The sequence below is a fragment of the Oncorhynchus tshawytscha genome, linkage group LG22 (genome assembly GCF_018296145.1).
Source record: "Oncorhynchus tshawytscha isolate Ot180627B linkage group LG22, Otsh_v2.0, whole genome shotgun sequence".
In the NCBI taxonomy this organism is placed as follows: Eukaryota; Metazoa; Chordata; class Actinopteri; order Salmoniformes; family Salmonidae; genus Oncorhynchus; species Oncorhynchus tshawytscha.
Window position 1 is genome coordinate 41,039,868 of NC_056450.1, and position 12,204 is coordinate 41,052,071.

Sequence of the window (12,204 nt, forward strand, 5' to 3'; positions counted from 1 at the left end):
ATACAGACCTAGTGCCCTACTATTTACTATATACAGTGACCTAGTGCCCTACTATTTACTATATACAGTAGACCTAGTGCCCTACTATTTACTATATACAGTAGACCTAGTGCCCTACTATTTACTATATACAGTAGACCTAGTGCCCTACTATTTACTATATACAGTGGACCTAGTGCCCTACTATTTACTATATACAGTGGACCTAGTGCCCTACTATTTACTATATACAGTAGACCTAGTGCCCTACTATTTACTATATACAGTAGACCTAGTGCCCTACTATTTACTATATACAGTAGACCTAGTGCCCTACTATTCACTATATACAGTAGACCTAGTGCCCTACTATTTACTATATACAGTAGACCTAGTGCCCTACTATTCACTATATACAGTAGACCTAGTGCCCTACTATTCACTATATACAGTAGACCAAGTGCCCTACTATTTACAGTAGACCTAGTGCCCTACTATTTACTATATACAGTAGACCTAGTGCCCTACTATTTACATATACAGTTACCTAGTGCCCTACTATATACAGTAGACCTAGTGCCCTACTATTCACTATATACAGTAGACCTAGTGCCCTACTATTTACTATATACAGTAGACCTAGTGCCCTACTATTTACTATATACAGTAGACCTAGTGCCCTACTATTTACTATATACAGTAGACCTAGTGCCCTACTATTCACTATATACAGTGGACCTAGTGCCCTACTATTTACTATATACAGTAGACCTAGTGCCCTACTATTACTATATACAGTGGACCTAGTGCCCTACTATTCACTATATACAGTAGACCTAGTGCCCTACTATTTACTATATACAGTAGACCTAGTGCCTACTATTTACTATATACAGTGGACCTAGTGCCCTACTATTTACTATATACAGTATACCAGTGCCCTACTATTTACTATATACAGTAGACCTAGTGCCCTACTATTTACTATATACAGTAGACCTAGTGCCCTACTATTTACTATATACAGTAGACCTAGTGCCCTACTATTTACTATATACAGTAGACCTAGTGCCCTACTATTTACTATATACAGTGGACCTAGTGCCCTACTATTTACTATATACAGTAGACCTAGTGCCCTACTATTTACTATATACAGTAGACCTAGTGCCTACTATTTACTATATACAGTAGACCTAGTGCCCTACTATTTACTATATACAGTAGACCTAGTGCCCTACTATTCACTATATACAGTAGACCTAGTGCCCTACTATTTACTATATACAGTAGACCTAGTGCCCTACTATTCACTATATACAGTAGACCTAGTGCCCTACTATTTACTATATACAGTAGACCTAGTGCCCTACTATTTACTACAGTGGACCTAGTGCCCTACTATTTACTATATACAGTAGACCTAGTGCCCTACTATTTACCAAATACAGTATACCTAGTGCCCTACTATATACAGTGGACCTAGTGCCCTACTATTTCACTATATACAGTGGACCTAGTGCCCTACTATTTACTATATACAGTAGACCTAGTGCCCTACTATTTACTATATACAGTAGACCTAGTGCCCTACTATTTACTATATACAGTGGACCTAGTGCCCTACTATTTACAATATACAGTAGACCTAGTGCCCTACTATTTACTAGTAGTGGACCTAGTGCCCTACTATTTACTATATACAGTAGACCTAGTGCCCTACTATTTACTATATACAGTGGACCTAGTGCCCTACTATTTACTATATACAGTAGACCTAGTGCCCTACTATTTACTATATACAGTAGACCTAGTGCCCTACTATTCACTATATACAGTAGACCTAGTGCCCTACTATTTACTATATACAGTGGACCTAGTGCCCTACTATTTACTATATACAGTGGACCTAGTGCCCTACTATTTACTATATACAGTAGACCTAGTGCTACCTACAGTGGACCTGGTGCCCTACTATATACAGTAGACCTAGTGCCCTACTATTTACTATATACAGTAGACCTAGTGCTATTTACTATATACAGTGGACCTGGTTACTATTTACTATATACAGTAGACCTAGTGCCCTACTATTTACTATATACAGTGGACCTAGTGCCCTACTATTTACTATATACAGTAGACCTAGTGCCCTACTATTTACTATATACAGTAGACCTAGTGCCCTACTATTTACTATATACAGTAGACCTAGTGCCCTACTATTCACTATATACAGTAGACCTAGTGCCCTACTATTTACTATATACAGTGGACCTAGTGCCCTACTATTTACTATATACAGTGGACCTAGTGCCCTACTATTTACTATATACAGTGGACCTAGTGCCCTACTATTTACTATATACAGTGGACCTAGTGCCCTACTATTCACTATATACAGTAGACCTAGTGCCCTACTATTCACTATACAGTGGACCTGGTGCCCTACTATTTACAGTGGACCTAGTGCCCTACTATTTACTATATACAGTGGACCTAGTGCCCTACTATTTACTATATACAGTAGACCTAGTGCTACTACTATATACAGTGGACCTGGTGCCCTACTATTTACTATATACAGTAGACCTAGTGCCCTACTATTTACTATATACAGTGGACCTAGTGCCCTACTATTTACTATATACAGTGGACCTAGTGCCCTACTATTTACTATATACAGTGGACCTAGTGCCCTACTATTTACTATATACAGTGGACCTAGTGCCCTACTATTTACTATATACAGTGGACCTAGTGCCCTACTATTTACTATATACAGTGGACCTAGTGCCCTACTATTTACTATATACAGTGGACCAGTGCCCTAGACCTATATACAGTAGACCTGGTGCCTACTATTTACTATATACAGTGGACCTAGTGCCCTACTATTTACTATATACAGTAGACCTAGTGCCCTACTATTTACTATATACAGTGGACCTAGTGCCCTACTATTTACTATATACAGTAGACCTAGTGCCCTACTATTTACTATATACAGTAGACCTAGTGCCCTACTATTACTATATACAGTGGACCTAGTGCCCTACTATTTACTATATACAGTGGACCTAGTGCCCTACTATTCACTATATACAGTGGACCTAGTGCCCTACTATTCACTATATACAGTGGACCTGGTGCCCTACTATTTACTATATACAGTGGACCTAGTGCCCTACTATTTACTATATACAGTAGACCTAGTGCCCTACTATTTACTATATACAGTGGACCTAGTGCCCTACTATATACAGTAGACCTGGTGCCCTACTATTCACTATATACAGTGGACCTAGTATACAGTGGACCTAGTGCCCTACTATTTACTATATACAGTGGACCTAGTGCCCTACTATTTACTATATACAGTAGACCTAGTGCCTACTATTTACTATATACAGTGGACCTAGTGCCCTACTATTTACTATATACAGTAGACCTAGTGCCCTACTATTTACTATATACAGTGGACCTAGTGCCCTACTATTTACTATATACAGTAGACCTAGTGCCCTACTATTTACTATATACAGTAGACCTAGTGCCCTACTATTTACTATATACAGTGGACCTAGTGCCCTACTATTCACTATATACAGTAGACCTAGTGCCCTACTATTTACTATATACAGTGGACCTAGTGCCCTACTATTCACTATATACAGTGGACCTAGTGCCCTACTATTCACTATATACAGTGGACCTAGTGCCCTACTATTTACAGTGGACCTAGTGCCCTACTATTTACTATATACAGTAGACCTAGTGCCCTACTATTTACTATATACAGTAGACCTAGTGCTATATACAGTGGACCTAGTGCCCTACTATTCACTATATACAGTAGACCTAGTGCCCTACTATTTACTATATACAGTGGACCTAGTGCCCTACTATTTACTATATACAGTGGACCTAGTGCCCTACTATTTACTATATACAGTGGACCTAGTAGTGCCCTACTATTTATACAGTGGACCTAGTGCCCTACTATTTACTATATACAGTAGACCTAGTGCCTACTATTTACTATATACAGTGGACCTGGTTACTATTTATATACAGTGGACCTAGTGCCCTACTATTTACTATATACAGTAGACCTAGTGCCCTACTATTTACTATATACAGTAGACCTAGTGCCCTACTATTTACTATATATATACAGTAGACCTAGTGCCCTACTATTTACTATATACAGTGGACCTAGTGCCCTACTATTTACTATATACAGTAGACCTAGTGCCCTACTATTACAGTGGACCTGGTGCCCTACTATACAGTAGACCTAGTGCCCTACTATTTACTATATACAGTGGACCTAGTGCCCTACTATTTATACAGTAGACCTAGTGCCCTACTATTTACTATATACAGTGGACCTAGTGCCCTACTATTCCCTACTATATACAGTAGACCTAGTGCCCCTATTCACTATATACAGTGGACCTAGTGCCCTACTATTTACTATATACAGTAGACCTAGTGCCCTACTATTTACTATATACAGTAGACCTAGTGCCCTACTATTTACTATATACAGTAGACCTAGTGCCCTACTATTTACAATATACAGTAGACCTAGTGCCCTACTATTTTTACAGTGGACCTAGTGCCTACTATTTACTATATACAGTGGACCTAGTGCCCTACTATATACAGTAGACCTAGTGCCCTACTATTCACTATATACAGTGGACCTAGTGCCCTACTATTTACTATATACAGTAGACCTAGTGCCCTACTATTTACAATATACAGTAGACCTAGTGCCCTACTATTTACAGTAGACCTAGTGCCCTACTATTTACTATATACAGTAGACCTAGTGCACTACTATTTACTATATACAGTAGACCTAGTGCCCTACTATTCACTATATACAGTAGACCTAGTGCCCTACTATTACTATATACAGTGGACCTAGTGCCCTACTATTTACTATATACAGTGGACCTAGTGCCCTACTATTTACTATATACAGTGGACCTAGTGCCCTACTATTTACTATATACAGTGGACCTAGTGCCTACTATTTACTATATACAGTGGACCTAGTGCCCTACTATTTACTATATACAGTGGACCTAGTGCCCTACTATTCACTATATACAGTGGACCTAGTGCCCTACTATTTACTATATACAGTGGACCTAGTGCCCTACTATTTACTATATACAGTGGACCTAGTGCCCTACTATTTACTATATACAGTGGACCTAGTGCTACTATTTACTATATACAGTGGACCTAGTGCCCTACTATATACAGTGGACCTAGTGCCCTACTATTTACTATATACAGTGGACCTGGTGCCCTACTATTTACTATACAGTGGACCTAGTGCTACTATTTACTATATACAGTGGACCTGGTGCCCTACTATTTACTATATACAGTGGACCTAGTGCCCTACCCAGTGGACCTGGTGCCCTACTATTTACTATATACAGTAGACCTAGTGCCCTACTATTTACTATATACAGTGGACCTAGTGCCCTACTATTCACTATATACAGTGGACCTAGTGCCCTACTATTCACTATATACAGTAGACCTAGTGCCCTACTATTTACTATATACAGTAGACCTAGTGCCCTACTATTTACTATATACAGTGGACCTAGTGCCCTACTATTTACTATATACAGTGGACCTGGTGCCCTACTATATACAGTGGACCTGGTGCCCTACTATTTACTATATACAGTGGACCTAGTGCCCTACTATTTACTATATACAGTGGACCTAGTGCCCTACTATTTACTATATACAGTGGACCTAGTGCCCTACTATTTACTATATACAGTAGACCTAGTGCCCTACTATTTACTATATACAGTGGACCTGGTGCCCTACTATTTCACTATATACAGTGGACCTAGTGCCCTACTATTCACTATATACAGTAGACCTAGTGCCCTACTATTCACTATATACAGTGGACCTAGTGCCCTACTATTTACTATATACAGTGGACCTAGTGCCCTACTATTTACTATATACAGTGGACCTAGTGCCCTACTATTTACTATATACAGTAGACCTAGTGCCCTACTATTTACTATATACAGTAGACCTAGTGCCCTACTATTTACTATATACAGTAGACCTAGTGCACTACTATTTACTATATACAGTGGACCTAGTGCCCTACTATTTACTATATACAGTGGACCTAGTGCCCTACTATTCACTATATACAGTGGACCTAGTGCTACTATTTACTATATACAGTGGACCTAGTGCCCTACTATTCACTATATACAGTGGACCTAGTGCCCTACTATTTCACTATATACAGTGGACCTGGTGCCCTACTATTTACAGTGGACCCCTACTATTTACTATATACAGTGGACCTAGTGCCCTACTATTTACTATATACAGTGGACCTAGTGCCCTACAGTGGACCTTTACTATTCACTATATACAGTGGACCTAGTGCCTACTATTTACTATATACAGTGGACCTGGTGCCCTACTATTTACTATATACAGTGGACCTAGTGCCCTACTATTTACTATATACAGTGGACCTAGTGCCCTACTATTTACTATATACAGTGGACCTAGTGCCCTACTATTTACTATATACAGTGGACCTAGTGCCCTACTATTTACTATATACAGTGGACCTAGTGCCCTACTATTTACTATATACAGTGGACCTAGTGCCCTACTATACAGTGGACCTACTACTATTCACTATATACAGTGGACCTGGTGCCCTACTATTTACTATATACAGTGGACCTAGTGCCCTACTATTTACTATATACAGTGGACCTGGTGCCCTACTATTTACTATATACAGTGGACCTAGTGCCCTACTATTTACTATATACAGTGGACCTAGTGCCCTACTATTTACTATATACAGTGGACCTAGTGCCCTACTATATACAGTGGACCTGGTGCCCTACTATTTACTATATACAGTGGACCTAGTGCCCTACTATTTACTATATACAGTGGACCTAGTGCCCTACTATTTACTATATACAGTGGACCTAGTGCCCTACTATTTACTATATACAGTGGACCTAGTGCCCTACTGTTTACTATATACAGTGGACCTAGTGCCCTACTATTTACTATATACAGTGGACCTAGTGCCCTACTATTTACTATATACAGTGGACCTAGTGCCCTACTATTTACTATATACAGTGGACCTGGTGCCCTACTATACAGTGGACCTAGTGCCCTACTATTTACTATATACAGTGGAGTGCCTACTATTTACTATATACAGTGGACCTAGTGCCCTACTATTTACTATATACAGTGGACCTAGTGCCCTACTATTTACTATATACAGTGGACCTAGTGCCCTACTATTTACTATATACAGTGGACCTAGTGCCCTACTATTTACTATATACAGTAGACCTAGTGCCCTACTATTTACTATATACAGTGGACCTAGTGCCCTACTATTTACTATATACAGTGGACCTGGTGCCCTACTATTTACTATATACAGTGGACCTAGTGCCCTACTATTTACTATATACAGTGGACCTAGTGCCCTACTATTCACTATATACAGTGGACCTAGTGCCCTACTATTTCACTATATACAGTGGACCTAGTGCCCTACTATTTACTATATACAGTGGACCTAGTGCCCTACTATTTACTATATACAGTGGACCTAGTGCCCTACTATTTACTATATACAGTAGACCTAGTGCCCTACTATTTACTATATACAGTGGACCTAGTGCCCTACTATTTACTATATACAGTGGACCTAGTGCCCTACTATTTACTATATACAGTGGACCTAGTGCCCTACTATTTACTATATACAGTGGACCTAGTGCCCTACTATTTACTATATACAGTGGACCTAGTGCCCTACTATTTACTATATACAGTGGACCTAGTGCCCTACTATTTACTATATACAGTGGACCTAGTGCCCTACTATTTACTATATACAGTGGACCTAGTGCCCTACTATTTACTATATACAGTGGACCTAGTGCCCTACTATTTACTATATACAGTGGACCTAGTGCCCTACTATTTACTATATACAGTGGACCTAGTGCCCTACTATTTACTATATACAGTGGACCTAGTGCCCTACTATTTACTATATACAGTGGACCTAGTGCCCTACTATATACAGTGGACCTGGTGCCCTACTATTTACTATATACAGTGGACCTAGTGCCCTACTATTTACTATATACAGTGGACCTAGTGCCCTACTATTTACTATATACAGTGGACCTAGTGCCCTACTATTTACTATATACAGTGGACCTAGTGCCCTACTATTTACTATATACAGTGGACCTAGTGCCCTACTATTTACTATATACAGTGGACCTAGTGCCCTACTATTTACTATATACAGTGGACCTAGTGCCCTACTATTTACTATATACAGTGGACCTGGTGCCCTACTATTCACTATATACAGTGGACCTGGTGCCCTACTATTCACTATATACAGTGGACCTAGTGCCCTACTATTCACTATATACAGTGGACCTAGTGCCCTACTATATACAGTAGACCTAGTGCCCTACTATTTACTATATACAGTAGACCTAGTGCACTACTATTTACTATATACAGTAGACCTAGTGCCCTACTATTTACTATATACAGTAGACCTAGTGCCCTACTATTCACTATATACAGTGGACCTAGTGCACTACTATTTACTATATACAGTAGACCTAGTGCCCTACTATTTACTATATACAGTGGACCTAGTGCCCTACTATTCACTATATACAGTGGACCTGGTGCCCTACTATTTACTATATACAGTGGACCTAGTGCCCTACTATTTACTATATACAGTGGACCTAGTGCCCTACTATTTACTATATACAGTGGACCTAGTGCCCTACTATTTACTATATACAGTGGACCTAGTGCCCTACTATTCACTATATACAGTGGACCTAGTGCCCTACTATTTACTATATACAGTGGACCTGGTGCCCTACTATTTACTATATACAGTGGACCTAGTGCCCTACTATTTACTATATACAGTGGACCTAGTGCCCTACTATTTACTATATACAGTGGACCTAGTGCCCTACTATTTACTATATACAGTGGACCTAGTGCCCTACTATTTACTATATACAGTAGACCTAGTGCCCTACTATTTACTATATACAGTGGACCTAGTGCCCTACTATTTACTATATACAGTGGACCTAGTGCCCTACTATTCACTATATACAGTGGACCTAGTGCCCTACTATTTACTATATACAGTGGACCTATATACAGTGGACCTAGTGCCTACTATTCACTATATACAGTGGACCTAGTGCCCTACTATTTACAGTAGACCTAGTGCCCTACTATTTACTATATACAGTAGACCTAGTGCCCTACCATATACTACCTAGTTACTATATACAGTAGACCTAGTGCCCTACTATTCACTTATACAGTGGACCTAGTGCCCTACTATTTACTATATACAGTGGACCTAGTGCCCTACTATTTACTATATACAGTGGACCTAGTGCCCTACTATTTACTATATACAGTAGACCTAGTGCCCTACTATTTACTATATACAGTGGACCTAGTGCCCTACTATTTACAGTGGACCTGGTGCCCTACTATTTACTATATACAGTAGACCTAGTGCCCTACTATTTACTATATACAGACCTGGTGCCCTACTATTTACTATATACAGTGGACCTAGTGCCCTACTATTTACTATATACAGTGGACCTGGTGCCCTACTATTCACTATATACAGTGGACCTAGTGCCCTACTATTTACTATATACAGTAGACCTAGTGCCCTACTATTTACTATATACAGTGGACCTAGTGCCCTACTATTTACTATATACAGTGGACCTGGTGCCCTACTATTTACTATATACAGTGGACCTAGTGCCTACTATTTACTATATACAGTGGACCTAGTGCCCTACTATTTACTATATACAGTGGAGACCTAGTGCCCTACTATTTACTATATACAGTGGACCTAGTGCCCTACTATTTACTATATACAGTGGACCTAGTGCCCTACTATTTACTATATACAGTGGACCTAGTGCCCTACTATTTACTATATACAGTGGACCTAGTGCCCTACTATTTACTATATACAGTGGACCTAGTGCCCTACTATTTACTATATACAGTGGACCTAGTGCCCTACTATTTACTATATACAGTAGACCTAGTGCCCTACTATTTACTATATACAGTGGACCTAGTGCCCTACTATTTACTATACAGTGGACCTGGTGCTACTGTTTACTATATACAGTGGACCTAGTGCCCTACTATTTACTATATACAGTGGACCTAGTGCCCTACTATGCAGTTTACTATATACAGTGGACCTAGTGCCCTACTATTTACTATATACAGTGGACCTAGTGCCCTACTATTTACTATATACAGTGGACCTAGTGCCCTACTATTTACTATATACAGTGGACCTGGTGCCCTACTATTTACTATATACAGTGGACCTAGTGCCCTACTATTTACTATATACAGTAGACCTAGTGCCCTACTATTCACTATATACAGTGGACCTAGTGCCCTACTATTTACTATATACAGTAGACCTAGTGCCCTACTATTTACTATATACAGTGGACCTAGTGCCCTACTATTTACTATATACAGTGGACCTAGTGCCCTACTATTTACTATATACAGTAGACCTAGTGCCCTACTATTTACTATATACAGTAGACCTAGTGCCCTACTATTTACTATATACAGTGGACCTAGTGCCCTACTATTTACTATATACAGTGGACCTAGTGCCCTACTATTTACTATATACAGTGGACCTAGTGCCCTACTATTTCACTATATACAGTGGACCTGGTGCCTACTATTTACTATATACAGTAGACCTAGTGCCCTACTATTTACTATATACAGTGGACCTGGTGCCCTACTATTTACTATATACAGTGGACCTAGTGCCCTACTATTTACTATATACAGTGGACCTAGTGCCCTACTATTTACTATATACAGTGGACCTAGTGCCCTACTATTTACTATATACAGTGGACCTGGTGCCCTACTATTTACTATATACAGTAGACCTAGTGCCCTACTATTTACTATATACAGTGGACCTTTACTATTTACTATATACAGTGGACCTGTGCCCTACTATTTACTATATACAGTGGACCTAGTGCCCTACTATTTACTATATACAGTAGACCTAGTGCCCTACTATTTACTATATACAGTAGACCTAGTGCCCTACTATTTACTATATACAGTAGACCTAGTGCCCTACTATTTACTATATACAGTAGACCTAGTGCCCTACTATTTACTATATACAGTGGACCTAGTGCCCTACTATTTACTATATACAGTGGACCTGGTGCCCTACTATTTACTATATACAGTAGACCTAGTGCCCTACTATTTACTATATACAGTAGACCTAGTGCCCTACTATTTACTATATACAGTAGACCTAGTGCCCTACTATTTACTATATACAGTAGACCTAGTGCCCTACTATTTACTATATACAGTGGACCTAGTGCCCTACTATTTACTATATACAGTAGACCTAGTGCCCTACTATTTACTATATACAGTAGACCTAGTGCCCTACTATTTACTATATACAGTAGACCTAGTGCCCTACTATTTACTATATACAGTAGACCTAGTGCCCTACTATTTACTATATACAGTAGACCTAGTGCCCTACTATTTACTATATACAGTAGACCTAGTGCCCTACTATTTACTATATACAGTGGACCTGGTTACTATTTATATACAGTAGACCTAGATTTATATACAGTGGACCTAGTGCCCTACTATTTACTATATACAGTAGACCTAGTGCCCTACTATTTACTATATACAGTAGACCTAGTGCCCTACTATTTACTATATACAGTGGACCTAGTGCCCTACTATTTACTATATACAGTAGACCTAGTGCCCTACTATTTACTATATACAGTGGACCTAGTGCCCTACTATTTACTATATACAGTGGACCTAGTGCCCTACTATTTACTATATACAGTGGACCTAGTGCCCTACTATTTCACTATACAGTGGACCTACACTATATACAGTGGACCTAGTGCCCTACTATTTACTATATACAGTAGACCTAGTGCCCTACTATTTACTATATACAGTAGACCTAGTGCCCTACTATTTACTATATACAGTAGACCTAGTGCCCTA